The 18,566-nt window shown below is 45.5% G+C and overlaps 1 protein-coding gene across 1 annotated transcript in view; it reads left to right on the forward strand.

Moving 5' to 3' along the window:
* Positions 1 to 18,566, forward strand: part of LOC122808269 (melatonin receptor type 1C-like) — a 105,728-nt gene that overhangs the window by 30,200 nt on the left and 56,962 nt on the right. The gene's annotated exons all lie outside the window — the stretch shown is intronic.

Here is an 18,566-nt window from a genome sequence, read left to right on the forward strand (position 1 = left end):
TTGGAAGTTTGCCATAGGGATATGAGAGATGGCGATTTTAAAAATTTTTTACTGCAACGTGAGACTTCATGGCAAATTAAATTGCGATCAGATAGCCATCCAGGACTCAATGAGTCAGTCAATATAAAGTGTTATTTAAAGCATCGTTCTTTAAAAGTTAACAAAGATATTGACATGGTTTTACTCCACTTTCCTAACAGTTCAGATTAGTTGATTAAGCCTTAGGGGGTCTTTTTAAAAGTTAATTGTTTAATTGATTTTATTTGTGTTTGTAAGTATTTAATGAGCATGAATTTGTTGTATTTTATTCTGATGAAGTCCACGGACGAAAGCGGATAAATAAATTTTGAATACGCTATTTCTGTTTGATACCATTTATTGTTTTGTCTCTCAGCCCTGGTTTTTGGTTATTTATATCTGTGTAATGGCACAGGAAGGTGTGTCAGGGTCCGCCATTGGTCAGCCAGTTGACAGTACACAGCTGTCAACCCCATCATTGCACACAGTCATCCTGCCAGTACATCCTATGTCACCATTGTCCCTAGGTGATGGACAGGATGCAGTGGGCATTGACCAGGGTAATGTGGTATCTGTGGCACATGCTCCCCCCACACAGCAGCCATGGGCAGGGTCCTGTGATGGTACCACACAGACAGTTGCCCATGGTTTCTCGTGGGAGCATCCGTGGGCGTACTGCCTCTGGCAGACGTGCCCAAAGAGGTCTGTCAACCTCAGCTATGTTTCGGGCTGTCATGCAGGCACAGTCGCATATAGAAAGGTACACCAGATAGGGTCTGAGGGAGCTGAGAGCATGTCGCACAGCCATGACTGACAGTATGCGTGACATCGCGGATGCTATCCGTAATTTCACCGATGTCATAGACAGACATTGTGGGGACATATTACAGCAGTTCCACAACCACATGTCCATGAGCCAGGGCAATGGTGGGCGGTTGCATCATTGACATGGCCGTATGCCAGCAACAGCAGCAGCTGGCAGTCGGCGTGGATGACAACAGGCCCGCGGATGCCCCCATAGTGCCAGCAGTAGCCCCAGCAATGCTGGGTCTGTGCTGTCATCGGAACGCCCCAGGAGACCACGTGCACGTGGCTCTGGACAGTCCCAACAGGGACCTGTGTCCAGTCAACACACTCCGCTTCTGATGACAGTACCCAGTCTGGCTTAGTACCAGATACGATCCATAGCACCCCTGCCAGGCACAGGTACCGTGTCCGTGCCCACAGACACTGATCTGTATGACCTGCCAGGTGCAGTCTGTGGCTGTCCACAAACTCCTGTATATGGCAGCCATGAAGTGGAACTGTGTGCGTGCATACACACATGTGAAATGTTAACACCTAGGGCTACCACATACACGCACACACTGCACCAACAGTGCCCCACCCTGTACTGGTGTCCCTCACCAACACACATACACACACATGTCGATTGGTGGTATCAGTGGCAGACTCAGGCATACCTAATTCACAACCTGTGCATATGATGAAACGGTGCCACCTCTTGCAATCTCCAACATCAGTGCAGGAACAGGTAAACACGTTGCTGATGCACAGGGTGACTACATAGAAGTGTATTAGTAGTATCATGTTGGTAACAGTACAGTGTGCTGATATGCCTGTGTGTATATCCCAGCATGCCTGATGCAGTAACCGTATGACTGTCCTGAATTGTTATCTACACCCATAGTACGTACCAAAGTGTAACAGCTGCACATTATTGCATACCGGTGGTAAGGATGTCAACAGATAACCGCATACATGGGTATCACAGGGGGGAAGCTAATGCAAGTAGTGATACGCAATGATGGACATGTACAGTAATGGTGGCAAGTTACCCACAACGACTATGCAATGTGGATGTTTGCGCATGTTGATATGTGTGCAGTACCAATGTAATCCAAATCACAATTAACTATGACATAATATCAGTTCTACCATGGACATCTGAGCTGTGCATTCCTGGGTACATGTTGATAGTGCCTACATATTTGCACTGTTACCTACTGTTAGTGTTACCCTTCTTTGTTGTACAATGGACTACTTCCAGCCCTGCTTACTGTAGCTTTGTTTGCATGCATGTTTGCTTGGGGTTCCTGGAACACTGCTTCCACCTGCAATGCAGAGTTACAGTGCTTCTGTGGACTCCTAGTGACATCTGCATAGCGACTATATTATGTCAAGTTTACACATGACAGCACGTCACTGTCCTGTTCGCATGTACGCTGCCTGTGACACATTGCACATGTCTTACCTGGCATTTACCCACGTGTGCAGTCATATATGCCAGTGCTATGAAATCAGTAGCAGTACACCCACTCATACACACCTTCAGTATGTTGTTCCCCATTGGCCCTATGTGTTGGTAATCACCATGGCAATCACACTACTATGGTAGCATGTACAAAGGTAACCTGTGAATCACCTCTATGGTCCAGTTGTGGTTTATGTGAGTCATGTGGCAATGTCACAGCTGCCACATGTATGCAGTCAACCCTCATCTCTGGCCAGGAACATACAACACATGTGTGGGATGCCACCACATAGCCAGTCTGGGGACTGAGCACTCTGAACCCAGTAATGCCATACCCTGTCAGGTGGCATGACATACTACAGTGACTACAATACCAATCTGACATAGACCCGCACTGACAGCAATCTGAACACACTGGGGCATACTTGGAGACTCAGAATAGCATCCTTCCTGAGCATCACACACCTCCGCAGCTGGCACACAGGCATATGTTACGTCGGAACAGAGCACATGCCACACATGGCACACACACCCTATGTGACACACACCCACAGCCTGTAGGGCTACACAACACACCTGCTATAGATGTGTCAGGTACCTCTCTTGGCCGCTGCAGTGGGGTCCCACTCAACAGGCTGTACATGATGAAGGTCACAGTGATATGCCTGTGGGGCACTATGGTCCACCACAAAACACATGCATACAGGTCAGTCAGAGGCATGGACACATATGACTCAGTCATTGACCATGCCACTATGGATGACCTGAGACATACCTCCCTGGACTACATGATAGGGAACATAGAAGGGATCTCTCAGCTGTGGCACAGGCCAGTATGAGCCTGATCTTGGTTGCCATCATACCCTCACCAGGTATGCTACCACTATATGTAGGAAGGGTGTTCTATGTCTACATTCTGCTCAATCTCCAATGTCATTCATAGGGTATCCACTGGCTGTCAACATGTGCTTACATGCTAGGGAAGCCGCAATGATTTGCGAGGGGCAGCTTGCACGTGACACCCATGGGCCATTGTATATTGGCAAAGCCCCTTGATACACACATAGTGCCTTTTGCTGCAGGACACGGATTACATAGCCACCTCCGTGGGTATCACACAGGATAGGACACTAACAGTGATGCTACACAACACCAGCAGTGTACACCACAAGTTGCATGCACTGGACACTGTCCTCAGCACGGTGAACTGCAATGTCTGTGCAGTACCAGAGTCCTGATTCATGGCTCACAGGTGCAACCCATCACAGCCAGGTTATACCTCATACCATGCCTGTCGTCCCCTATACATGTAACACACATGGACAGGGGGGTGGTATCCCAAGGCACCACAGATACACACACCTCCAGGTTGTTGGCACAGCACAAAGCATCAGGGCCTATTCATGTGCAGCTAACAGTGTGTCAGACTGCCTTCTGGTTCATAGCCTGGCACACACAACCCTCCCATACACAGGAAACCCACCTATCCTCCATAACAACACTGGCAATATGACAGTCTCAAGAAATGTCTTTATATGGCTGGACTGCATCCAGCCAAACATTCTGCGTGAGCATTACTGTAGCTACAACACACTAGCTGAAAGGTTCCCAGCATGTGGTCACTGAATTGCAGTGGAATAACATGTTTTGACTCCCACAACAGGTGGGAACATGCAGCACCTGTACATCGACTACATGTAGACTATATGTCCCAGGCCAGATGTGTATCCCCTGCTGTAGGTATTTTACCATATACACCCACACTGTATAGACACATACCGTGTGCGACCCCTGCACAATAAGACACAGTCATATTGTTATGCATTGCGAATACCATTTATCCACTCAAGGCACGTGTCAGACATGGTAACTACTGCAGGTCACAGGTATTTATGTGTATGTGTCACACATACATCATGTGTGCATTGCCATTGCTGGTTTAGGCAATGGCATGCCTTGTTATGCACAAAGACCCACACAAGGTCATAATGTGTGACACAACCACACGTGGCAGTTGTGGGTTTCCAAAACATACCTATCTGTACTCTGACAATGGTAATAGACCCAGTAGCGGAGTGCACTATTGGCATTACTGGCCAAGTAGCCCTGTTTGGCTGTGCTGATAGTGTGGTGACATCCCCTGTGTTTACTGGGGGAATATGCAGCATCTGGTGTATTGTAGTATTTGCCAAAAGGATCTGTTCTTTCACACTTGCAATTACACACACCCTACTACCCCCACACACACTTGCTATTTGCAGGATTCATACCCCTACCTAACTATGTCACGACACGTGAGAGAGATGCATTAGCAAAGCGCACTATTCGGATTACTAGGAGGTTCCTCTTGTCTGGCTGTACTTATAGGGTGCTGACATCATCAGTCTTTGGGAAGGGTAATGTGCATCATGTAGTGTGATCTCCTGATTGCAAAAAAGCACATGTATTTCATACAGAATTGCACACACAAAACTCCCCACGTCCAAACACACACACTTGCCATTTGCAGGTTTCAAACTCCTACCTAATGATGTTATGACACTTGAGAGAGACACTTTAGCAGAGTGCATTATTTGGATTACTGGGAGGTTTCCCGTCTCCTGCTGTACTTATAGGGTGCTGACATCATCCATGCTTAGATAGGGGAATGTGCATCCTGTAGAGTGCTTTCACAGTTGCCAAAAGGGACATCTCTCTCACACAGACTTGCACACACACTAACCCCCCCCCCTCCACGCACACTGGGCAGCTGCAGGATTCAAACCCTTACCTAACTATGTTATGACACTCGTAACAGATGCATTAGCAGAGCATGCTATTCGAATTACTGGGAGGTTTCTTTTCTCCTGCTGTACTTATAGGGTGCTAACATCATCCATGCTTAGATAGGGGAATGTGCATCCTGTGGAGTGCTTTCACAGTTGCCAAAAGGACATCTCTCTCACACAGACTTGCACACACACTAACCCCTCTCCACACACACTGGGCAGTTGTAAGATTCAAACCCCTACCTAACTATGTTGTAACACTCATGACAAATGCATTAGCAGAGTGCACTATTTGAATTACTGGGAGGTTTTCCTTCTCCTGCTGTACTTATAGGGTGCTGACATCATCCGTGCTTAGATAGGGGAATGTGCATCCTGTAGAGTGCTTTCACAGTTGCCAATAGGGACATCTCCCTCACACAGACTTGCACACACACTAACCCCCCTCCACACACACACTGGACAGTTGCAGGATTCAAACCCCTACCTAACTATGTTATGACACTCGTGACAGACGCATTAGCAGAGCGCGCTATTCAAATTACTGGGAGGTTTCCCTTCTCCTGCTTTACTTATAGGGTGCTGACATCATCCGTGCTTAGATAGAGGAATGTGCATCCTGTAGAGTGCTTTCACAGTTGTCAAAAGGGACATCTTCCTCACACAGACTTGCACACACACGAACCCCCCTCCACACACACTGGGCAGTTGCAGGATTCAAACCCCTACCTAACCATGTTATGACACTCGCATTAGCAGAGCGCACTATTCGAATTACTGGGAGGTTTCCCTTCTCCTGCTGTACTTATAGGGTGCTGACATCATCCGTGCTTAGATAGGGGAATGTGCATCCTGTAGAGTCCTTTCACAGTTGCCAAAAGGGACATCTCCCTCACATAGACTTGCACACACATCAACCACGCTCACCCACACACACACACAGAGCATTTGCATGGTTCGAACTCCTACTTACCTATATTATGACACTTGAGGGAGATGCATTAGCAGAGCGCGCTAACCGAATTACTGGGCATCTGGTCTGCACCTGCAGTATTTATAGGGTGCTGACATCTTTATTTCTACAGAGGTATGTACATCTAGTACTACCTGTCAGGTGGGGGATAGCATATATATGCATTTGCAGCCACCTACGTCAGGGTCAGATATGCACATCGCACTGGCAGGTTATGTTCTATACCATGCTTCGTGACCACAGGACCTGTAACACACAACAAAACCAGTCTAGAACACCACTCCCACATCCAGGACACACACTTTGCTTCTCTGGGAACAGTGCCGGGATATGCAGGTGTTCACATACACCATTCCAGTTGTTAACATCAGGTACAGGCATATTGTGTGTGGGAACTACTCAGGCCTCTACCACTTTACCCTACAGCCACTACAATTTGTGGGTCCATGTGCTATGGCAGAACCACTCACCACAGCCACATGGGGGAATACATATTGCACCTGTCCATCTGCAACATGGGTACTCACTGTTCCACACCAGAGGTAGACCACCATTGTTGATATCTGACCATACCCACCTTTCCCTGGACATCCATATCCCATCCCCACCCCCAGGCAAGGTTGTCACTGCAAACAAACTGTATTTAGCACAAGCAGACTCTACACTTGTGAAGACTGGGGTGGACGACTTCAAAGGACCCATGCTGGGGGACTATACTGGCCACTCTGCATAATCCTTGACAATTGCATTCTATGAGCATGTGTACGATTTGCATTGATCATACTCAGATGGCTTAGTGGTAAGTCCCATGACTATGGTGTGCATGGTCCAGGATTCAAGACCTGCAATGCTTTAAAAAAGCTTCAAATTTTTATAAAACCTATACATCACAAAAAACAATAGATATTTTAGACAGGGCTGGGAGGGTGGCCTAATAGTTAAGGTTCATAGGTTCATACAAGGCCATCTGCCCTAGAGCATTTATAAGCCTAGCCAGAGTGTGTTTGGCTTTCGCCACCCATTTTAAATTAATTTTTCTATGCCCTTTTTCGAGGTTAGTATACTGTACCTCTGTCTAACAGTGACACAGAAGTGATACCTGGGGTAAACCTACGATCTCCCATCCACTCATCAAGATTCCTCTTGAAGAGAGTCAATGAGGGACTCTGCCTAACCTGGACTGGGATTTTATTCCAGAGTGAAGGGAGCCTCTGGGTTATGAATCTGTCCCTCCAGCATGTCCTATTTATTTCAGTGCTGAGGTTAAGGTGTTTGCCTTATAAACACAAGGTGCAGGGTTTGAGTCTCACAAGGGATAACTGGCTAGGCTTAAAATGGCTCGCAAGGGCAGTTAGCCTAGTACTAATCTATGATCCTATGATCCTATGATATACCCATGACTGCTCCACAGCAAGACACCTGTCTGGTGTACACCAGCCATATATGAGCCATCCAACAGACAGAGTGAGCTAATACATTGCAGAGCTGTAGCCCACAGAGGGAGGACATCTGTGAACAGTACCGGCACGACACTTCATTCCCACATAATCATCACAACACAGTGTTGATAGTGGAATTGTCCAGACAATGCAGATAGGGCTCCCCTCAGTCTGTTATTGACGCCCACTTACTGTTAGAGGTCCTCAGCAACCCTCTTACAGCACACACCAACAACATGGCTGTGGCTTAGCACATTCAAACCCTGGGATCTCCACTGTGCCCCTGCTTGACAGAGGCACAGCTCACTAGCCTCACACGTTGCCTTATGTGACCTACTTTACAGTGGCACAGTAGCCTACTGTACTGGGGATGCAGATGCCAAGCACACTCTGGCTAAGCTGTCATTCCCTAGGGCAACAAGCCTAGTATTGACCTCTACACCCATATGTTCAATTGTCAGATGCACAATATTTGTTGTGCTGTTAGACTGTTTGCAGGTCTTTATTGCCATAGCATTCCCTGTTCCTATGAACTTGTGTATCTGTGGAAGATGTTTGAATATGAGGGTGATCCACTATATCACTTATGTCTCTGTAGTCATTTACTGTGTGCACTGGGCAGATTGCTGTGTTGTGGTTGGTTCCTGGAATGACACGTACAAATACCAGATATGTGTTGCCAACTGCTAAACGGAGATATGGCATGTGTGTGAGCATGCCCAGTTCAGCCTTTCCATGGCATGTTGTCTGACATATGCCTCATTTATCAAAGTGTGCGAGCATGCCCAGTGTGAGCTTTCCATATGTTGAACTCTGAAGTGCACCACATATTTGGGTGTGTGTGAACTTCAAAAATATCTCACGTTTATGGTTGTGTGTTGGGTGTCATGTTGTGTACTAACTGGCCAACTGCTTCGTGTCTGCCACAACAGGGATTATACGGTGCCTGCAGGGATTGCATGGGATACTTTGCATACAGTTGTCAACATCCTTTCATAATGACCTAACACTGTAGTACCGTATAGTGTACTGGTTCAGTACTTTCACTGTGGTGGACAGTATCCTGGGCTTTAGTCCTATCACTGCTTGACATCTTCATAGTGAGCACAACAGACTGTGTAGGGGCCAGTTGTGCACATATGACTATGTTGCATTATGTTCAGATATGGACTACCTACACCAGGCTTGTCCAACATTGGTAGTGTATTCCACAACATAGGTGGACATCGGCAAACACTAGCGATGTTCCCTAGGCCATGTCTGATGCTAGTCACAGAGTGTGTTCGTCCTTCGACACACATTGTAACTGGAGTTTGCCATGACATATGTCATGGTTAGTATACTGTGCCTCCGTCTACCTCTGACATAACAGTGATACCCAGGGTTAACCTACCATCACCCATCCACTCATTGGGATTCCTCTTGAGGGGTGTCGATAGGTGACTCTCTGGCTAACCTGTACTGGGAGTTTACTCAAGAGTGGGGGTGCCTTCTGTGTCATGGATCATTCTGTACAGCTTGTCCTATGTATGTCAGTGCTGGGGTTCAGGTCTCTCATGTGCATAGCTCACTGCCATTCAGATTGTACAAGGTGCAGCATGTTCATTGATTCCAGCTTGGACATGGCTTCATACATCAGGCACAGCTTGCCTCTGGGTGGGCAGTATGGCAGTGTGTGGAGCTGCTGTTTGTTTACTCAGGCAACACATGGTATCTGTTAATGCTCTTTGCTACTCCTGGTGGGGTACTGTTGTGGACTTTACAGTTGATGGAGGTGTCTGCTGAGATATATCCCACAGGGGCTATTGTAGTCAAATGTGACGCTGATGAAGGATGACTGCAGAGCCACAGTGACCTCCCCTTATTTACATCTGACAACCTTCATGATTGGGTGGGTATATGGTATGTTTCTGCGAACACTAAGGCCACATGTTTGTCCAATGCAGGATATCTATCACCTTGTGTCCCCAGGTCTCTCATTACATGTTAGGTACGTAATGGGTTAACACCTGTGTGGTAATTTGTGGGCACTTACTGTATATCCACGATGGTTGTCTATACACAGTTCTGCAATTAGCTTGCTGACATGGCTATGGCTCAAGTTGTCTGTTTCTAGGTGGCCCTTTTGTGGGTTGCTTGTGTCAGCTGGGGGTCGGCCATGGTGGGCTGTTTGTACTCCTCTGCATACATGTTCAGTTACAGTCCTTCCATGTTGGCCTGTACCTATGGGACATATATACGGAACGGGGGGTTCCCAGGACCAAGCCTTGTGGGATGCCACTCATATCTGCTTTGTAGTCTGACATGGATGCAGCATGTCTGACCATGTCAGTTCTGTCCTTGGTCTGGTTTGCAACCCCCTCTACTGACATAGGGGTATATATTTAAGCTGGTGAACATATCCATACTGAACTCGTAGGGTATTGTCTGGAAGCATATGCACGGTCCACCTACGCTGTGTGGACCACATTGCCCTCATCAATGACCTTAATGACTGTTTCAAATGGGTCAAACATGTTTAGGGGCAGGATCTGCAGTTACGACAGCCACACTGTGTAGGGTCCGGTGTCAGTAGGTCCATGATAGCTTTATGTCTGCGGTACATACTGATCCTTTCCATAGCTGTGCAGACCAAGCTTGTCAGGATCCTGGGGTGATAGTTTGCAGTATCCATTCAGGCAACACCTTTGTTGTGAAGGACCACTGTTGATGTACACTTCTCTTTGGGTACATATCCTGTGGTAAGGCTGACATTGGGCAGTAGTGTGATTTGGCATTCCATTATTCTTGGAGTCCATGTTGGCATCAGCCCAGGACACCATCACATACCTTTGCTGCTGTGTGTTTTGCTTTGCAGATGATGGCTGTTACCTCAGCATCTGCAATGTCAGGGGACGAGCAGTCTGCTGGGATAGATATTTTGCATTCTGGGGTTGCACTGAACCTGTCAGGTTGTATGTTGGCAATATGTGTGTGTGTTTAGTATGTTGTTTGTAATATCTGTGTGATTCGGACCATATCTGTGAATTCCCAACATGGTTCCTACCATCAGTTAAGTAAGCCTTGTGATTATCCTTAGTGTCCTGTACAATTTGTATCTTCATAGGTTCATGGGTTCATACTAGGCTATCCACCCTAGGGCATTAGTAAGCCAAGCCAGAGTGTGTGTGTCTTTCACGCCCTTGCTATGTGACTATTATGGCCATTTATGATTTTCTTTACTGTGCCTCTGTCTGGACGTGACACAATGGAGACCCCCAGTGTACATGTACGATCATCCATCCACTTGGCAATATCCCTGTTGAGGGGTGTCAGTGAGGGGCTCTGCCTAACATGGATTGGGATCCTGTTTCTGGGTGTGGGGAGCCTCTGGGTTATGTATCTGTCCCTCCAGCACATCCTATTTCATTATGTGTTGAGGCTGACATCTGTCACTCTCACAGCTCCAATGGCTTTGATTTCCTGTGGTGGAGCATGTCCATTACTCCTGTGTTGGACATGGCCTTGTACAACAGACATACAATGCCTCTGTGTAGGCAGTCTGTGACTGCATTCATCTGGGGTGTCTACAGCCAGGCAGCATATGACATATATTTGACACCCTTTATCCTCTTGGTGGGGTACCTTTGAGGTCTTCCAAACCGCTGCAGGTGTCAGCTACGGTACATCCCATATGAGTCATTGTACTAGATTATGGGTCTGATAAGGGAACAGTACAGGGGCACAGTGACCTCTGTTGATGTAGATTTGAATCCTTTCATGATATGGTGTCCAATATAGACAGTCTTCCTAGCCACATTGGCATTGTGAGTGTCACATGACAGGTTAATGTCGACTTGTGTCCCTAGGTCCCTGATTACTCCTTGCATACATAATGGTTTACCACCTATGTGGTAATTTGTGAGTACCTTGTCTGGTATTTGGTGGGACATTCATACTGTCCAGTGTCTTCAGGATGTCTGGGTGGGGTTCATGTGTGTGAGAGTGTGGTCTGTTGCATGCTACAGACTGTACAGCAGTTTTGGCTACACTTAGGTGCACATGAGTGGTCTCTGCTGCTTCGTGCATTGTCAGTTACCTGGCCGTATGGGTGTCTGTGCTGCATATAGATATTCCCCCTCCTTTGATGTTTTGGTCCAGGTGTTGGGGCCATAACGCATGATATGTGGTATAACCTAGTAGTGCTGGTGTGCTATCAGTAGGCTTGCAGCAGGCTTCTGTCTCTGCACAGACATCGATGTTCTCCATACTGGGAAGTGCCTCCAGGGCATGCATATTGCAGTTTACACATCTGGCATTGGTCAGCATTACCCTTATGTTTCTTACCACTTATGTTTTCTAGGGTGGTGGGTTAGTCTTTTTGGCCTTGCCTACGTACGGCTCTATGGAGGTGGCAAAGGCCTTATCCAGTATCCAGACGCCCAGGGGTAACAGGTGCAAGCCATCCCTGGAACAGCAGCACGGCTTGTCATGCATGACATCTCAAGCAGACAGACATTAGACCCTCTTGGACTGACATCTGTAACTGTGCCACCTGTTAAAGCTGATCATTCTGTGTTTGTACTGTGGTATCATTCTTGGTGAGGGTTGGATGCTGCAACCGGCCAGTGTCATACCGGCCTGGGGTACATACTCAGAGAGCTCATCCATGTCTCTTTTTTTATGTAGTCCAGGGAGGTACATCTCAGGTCATTCACACCAGCATGGACAATGAGTGCATCATATTTCTGCTTGCTTTGGGTTGACCTGCGTACTTGTGTTATGTGGCATATTGTGGCAGCCTACAGGCAGCTTACTGTACCCTTTCCCTTGTTCAGTATGGTGAGTGGGACAGCAGTGTGTCTGCCTAAACAGACACCTATTACAACTGTATCAGGCATGTTGTTTCTCCTTCTGGTCTGTAACTGTTTGGCACACCAGCTTTGTGTACTATGTGTTGCATGTGCTATGTTTGGAGGTTGTAGTTGCTTGGGATCTGCTTTGGAGGCTTCTGTTTGTGTGGTGTGTTTGTAATTAGGGCCTCCGGGAATGTTTTTCTGTGTTTATGTGTTTGGTTTACAGTTGTGATAGGTCTATGTGGGACTGGGTTTGTGGTGTATGTGGTTACCTTCTCCTCCTGACTAGTTTTGACAGTACTGAGTTGGGGGAGCTCAGCCTCTGGTTTGGATAAATGGTTGCATCTCTCACATATATTTGTATTTATTGGGGGGAGTTGTGGGTTGTCTGTGTACTTGGGGCAGGTGTCACATTGCCTCTGTATTCACAGATTCTACTTGTTGTGGCTGGCCTTAGTGGATTGTATGTGTGGACATATTTTATTGCCATACTACTGATCAGTGATTACTTCCCTTTTTATGTTTGGTCTATCATGTTGCTGCTTCCTCATTCTCTTGCATGGTTTGGTAATGGCTGGAGTCCAGCATGCCAGATGGCTGCCTGTATGGCATTGTGTCTTGTTGTTATTTGTGATTGCATACTCCAAGCATTCCTGGCTGTGCTCATGGAATGTCTGTATAACATGTTCTGTGGTGTGTCCCATATTCTGCACTTGCACAGAGCCTCTCGTGGATTCCACATCAGTTTGGCGGGGTGCAACCTATGCTTTAAACATGTTTTTCACTGTGGTTTTCTGGCCAGGGACTGTGGTCAGGATGTGTATATCCAGTGTGATTACTCTATGGTCTGGTCTTACCAGTGAGGGATACACTTCTCATCTTGCCATCCAGTACACATGTTGCTGATTATCACATCCAGTATGCTTACCCCTCTTGGGGGAGTGGTACGTTGTTCCTGGGCATTTTGGTTTATGGATTCTGTGAACTTTTCTCCTACTGTGTTGGTGCTAGTATAATGCTCCCAGTGTATGTCTGTGTATTTTCAGTCAAGCAATATAATGTGGTTTGGGGGACTTGATATATTCATGTATTCCAACATAGGCCAGGTGCAGTTCCTGGTATTAGGACAGTAGTCTGCAGCAGGCTATATACTGGGAGGCGGTTTTAGCCATTGGTATTTTACCATTGCTAATCCATGCTGCTTCTTGTTGTGGTACCAACATGGGGGTGTGGTGATCCTTGACATTTCTTGCTAGTCACCCTCCTTTTGTAGCTTGTTCCATGTTTTGCGGCTGTACAGCAAAGTATGAGGTGTAACCTGGTAGTGTTAGGGTGCTGATGTGAGCCTTGACCCAGTTTTCTATTGCAGGACTGATATCAACATTCTCCATACTGTGTGCATTTACACTGCACGCATCTTGCTGTTTAGACTTCTGGCATTGGGTAGCATTACATCTAGGTTCCTATCCCTTGTGGTACCTATGAAGGTGGGTTTGTGTTTTGAGACTTACCTATTCAGGGCATGCTGTGGGTACTGACAGCCTTTGCCAGTATCCATGGGGCCTGGACTGATAGGTGCACGCCACCCCTAGCAGGTGGTGCATCATGTCATGCTTCACATGTCTTCCCAGGCTGTAACACATTGCCTCCGCTTTGACTAACTGCATTACTTCAGCCAGTTATTGCAATTGATCATCCCATCGTCATTTTATGGCTTCATGCTTGGTGAGGGTGGATGTTAGTCAGGGTCCTCTGGTGTGCATATAGTACATGGTGTTACATTACTTAACACATGGCATTCCTGCCTCAGGTGGTGCTGCAGGGCTGCCTCTGTTGGATGCGCATATTACACTCCCTGTACATGTTTGTGAGCAGGTCATGTCATTTTAGGCATCCCTGTTATTATTTGAGTGAGTCAGAGGGGGTATCATTCCCAGGGTTCCTACTGAGCCAATGTATGTGCTATGCGTTGCCTCTTTGCCAAGGCCAGGGCATACTGGGCACACCTCCTTCTGCCTACTGGGGCAGGCTCAGGTTGTTCCTCCTCCGAGTCACGCTCTGCCTGTGATGGCCTTGGCAATGGTAGGGGGCTGTTTGGCCCAGGCCTATGCTGGTCCTGCTGCAGCTGTTTTCGCAAGATCATATTATGTAGAATAGCACATACCATGACAATTTGGGTACATGTAGTTGGTGTGTACTGCAAGGCTCCACCAGATGTGTCCAGACACCGGAACCGTGACTTGAGCAGCCCAAACACACGCTCTATTACATTACGTGTTTGTGCGTGTGCCTCATTATGGCGTTCCTGTTCAGGTGTGTGTGCATTTCTGATGGGTGTCATCAGCCACGGCTCCAGTGCATAACCTGCATCCCCCACTAGGTGTCCGTGTGGGATGTCACCATTGGCAAATATCTGGTACAGCTGCATCAAATGCCAGATGTGGGAATCATGGTAGCTCCCAGGGCAGCCAGCACACGCATTCATTATTATGCCCTGGGCATCACACACGACCTGGCAGTTGATGGAGGGGAAGCCCTTTTGGTTAATGTAGGCCCTACCCTGCTCACCGGCTAGTGCTTTGATGTGTATGTGTGTGCAGTCTATTGCACCCACTACCTCAGGGTATTCCGCTATTTGCTGGAAGAGACGCATATTGCTGGCCAATACCTCATGGGCATTGGGGAAATATACATGATCACCGACATGTGCTGACATGGCATCCAGGAAATGGTGCAGTACCCTGGAGGCTGATGCCTGTGATATCCCCATCATATCACCAGTTGGTCTTTGGAAGGTACCTGTTGCTAGTATTCTTAGGCCAACACATACCTTGGTTTCCACTGGGATGGGTTCCCCTCTGTCAGTTCTGTGTGTGAGGCGTGGCCTGCACAGCTCAACTATTTGCTGCAGGAGCTCTCTGTCCACTCTAAAGCGCTCTACTATCTCCAGCTCATATAACCCATGGTAGGTGACCCTGGGCCTGTACACTCTTCTCCGTCTCCTCACTGTGGGTTGTCTGGCACCATCTGCATTGTCACCACCCTCAGCAAGTCGCCTATGTCTCATTATGACAGCTATGGCAGCCCCTAACATTTCTGCTCTGAGTTCAGCTTTTTCAGTTTTCACTTCTAATAGCTTACTCCTGTCTTGCAGTGTCTCTTGAGAGAAACATCCTGCACTGCTGTTTGCAGAGTTTTAAGTGCTGGACTGGGCTACTATTCTGCCTGTGTAATTGCCTGCTTCTAATTGCTTTCACCTGCTAGCTCCAGCAGTATTCCCTGTTAGCTTCCTACTAATTCTGTTGCTTCCTTTTTGCTTTCTGTTTCCCCAGGGGGGAGCAGCGTGCATACCAGCAGAAACACGCTCACAGTGGCTTACATGCCCGCACACATGCTTACACGGTTCAGAATCTGCTTTCCAGGTTACAATTGTCGCACACCAGCGCAAACAGTCTTACAAGTCTGCCAACAGGCTCCCACATGCTCAGTCTGCCTTACACGCGTGCACACTGGCCTACTTGCGCTTCATGGCGTGCACACGCAAGACAGACACCCAGCAAGAAACTTTGGTGTAAGTAACAGTGTACACCTTCCATTTCTTGACTTTCCCATGCTTATCTTGTGGCACTCCTCTTTCCCTGATCTGTGTCTGTCATCTGTCATGTTACACTGACCTCCAATGAACTGCATTTCTTTCTGCCATTCCCCCCTGTGATGTCACCTATCTCCTACTCTATTCCTCCCCCTTATGTATCTCTTACACTACTCAGACTGTGCTCATTTGCTATGTGACTGTGGGATTCAGTATCCTAACCCTCATTTACATGAGATTGCCTACTAATGCTTAGTTACATGTCTTAGACTCAGCTTCCCCCCTTAGCAACCACTACACGGTGGCCATGTTGTTTTTGGTCTTCTGGTCCCTGCACTGTCATTCCATGTATTGCATAAAACCCACATTTGTGGGTTTATAACCTTCATTTTTATGTTTTATACAGCGCAGCCCGTTTATGGGCTGCGCTATGCTTATTTTGTCATTGACAAAATTCCTGTCAACGTACACATGGGTGGAGATGTAAAAAATTTACTGGAAGCAAAAGAATGTTTATGGCAGCTTAGATTGAACGCCAGTAAATGGCCAGGTTTAAATGAACAAATTTCCATTTCTAGTATATTAAAACTTAGATCTCATTTTATATGAATTTATTAACAAGTTTATTACAGTGTTTATTAATAAATTACTTAGTGTATTTTTTAAAAAAATATTTTAAAAATTCTATCTATGTACACACATTTCCCTTTGTGTATACTCTGTTAATTGACTATATATTTATTATTGAAAGACATTTATATTTATTGTGTAATATTTATATTTATATATTTTTATTTCCCAAAACAAACAACATATTTTTACAAAAATTGATATCTTAGTAACACTATTACTATTTTGTTAATTAACTATAAGATAGTTTTTATTAATGTGGAAAGATTGACTTGCATAGTAGCTTTAGCTTTTAAACCAACTACTGCCACATCAAGAGTCTATTATTGTAGTTACTTAATTTTATCACAGTATTTTCATATTCATATTTTTAGTATTCCATTTAACACAATATTTTAGAATTTTATAACAATTTGATTGTTGTTTTTTATTTTGGAGAACCTCTTGTACAAACATAAATGTTGTCTAATAATTTTATTTTAAGAACAATGTTTGAAAAAGGTTGTAATACCTTTAAGAAACACTCTGTTCTAACTAATTGATTAGTTAATTAGTTAATTATTTGATTAAGGGCACTCTTAAAGTATAAAAGGGATGATTTGCAACATGTTCATTGTACTCTGATGATGCCCTGCTTGATGGGTGAAAGCGCTTAGTATCTTACATCTGTGGATTTCTTGTTGGTTGAAGTATTTTGTGTCATTAAATAAATTGGACGTTTTATAAAGACTGGGACTCAAGGTTGCCGCTTTCTTTTAGCTTACAAGTCTACATTTTAAGTTTGTTTGCTGCGTTGTGTTTAAACATCCGAAAAAAAAAATTATATTTTTTTAATTTTTGCATCAGGTTACCTTGCCAATGGCTACATATTTGGCCATTGGCATGCTGCCTGACACATATGCACCCTTTATTTGGAGCTGACATGGCTCTGTTAGATTTTTAGAGAAACGTACTCAGTTGTCAACTGAGTACATTTCTGCAGCTAAAACATCTCTTATATGGGCTGATTTCTGCTTCGTGGATCGCTAATATACCTCATTTGCATACCTTTCGGCTGCAAGTAAAGTATTTAGCATATCCACGCCCAGTCCGTGTAAGAGACGTTTTAGCTGGTCTCTTACACGGAGTTTCGGGCTGTTCCTGAATCGCGAGGCTTGCATGGAGTGTTACACTTCTCTTACACTCCGTGCAAGCCTTCATGAATCCTGCCCACTGTTTATAATCCCTGAAATTTCATGTGTTGTTTGTTTAGTACATATATTTGCCGCCTAGCTTTACCTGTAGAATCAGGTGTGACAATAGTAAGCTCTTAATCAGAGCACAGTTAACATACAGTTCAAATCTTGATCATTCACTTTTTTACGGATGGTGTCATGATATCATTAACTAAGTAAATGTGATCATTACTGCAAATGTGACAAACAATGACTACAGTAAACTATGTGTCTTACACAATTTTCATCATTAATGCCTACCTCAATAAAGTGTTACAACTATTAGCTACTTTTCAGACCTCACTGCAAATCACAATTTAATGGTGTGCACAGATTTCTGAAAATGACAAGGTGTGATACATGCTTTTAAAATATTATTCTGGCTCAGCAGATATGCTAACAATTTGTGTATGGCCATATATCCTGAAAAACATGTGCAGTATGCTTTGTCAAAGTAAGGACAGTTTGCACCTCACATTAGATGAAGATTTCATCCATCAACACCTAAGCATGTCACAAACAGAATCCTACAGTTGATTTTAAAATATTCCAATGGACATGACCACTGATAAACTATTGAATTAAGGTAACATGTTATTATTATCCATCAGCACAGTCAAGTCAGTCTGCAGACACCATCCATCAACCTAATAGATAAACACACATAAAGAGTGGTCAGACTGATGGGATGAATGTAAGTTGAGATGAACATATACTTAGCGGTGTTTTTTTAATGGCACATTAACGGTCATTTTATTTTTTTACTGTTTTCCTCATCAACATTACATGCTGTGTAGTATGAAGTGAGCAACAAAAGAGTAGAGAAGGCTTAGGATAGCAGTA

This window comes from Protopterus annectens, chromosome 8.part0, assembly GCF_019279795.1.
Source record: "Protopterus annectens isolate FY-2018-M chromosome 8.part0, PAN1.0, whole genome shotgun sequence".
Lineage (NCBI taxonomy): Eukaryota > Metazoa > Chordata > Ceratodontiformes > Protopteridae > Protopterus > Protopterus annectens.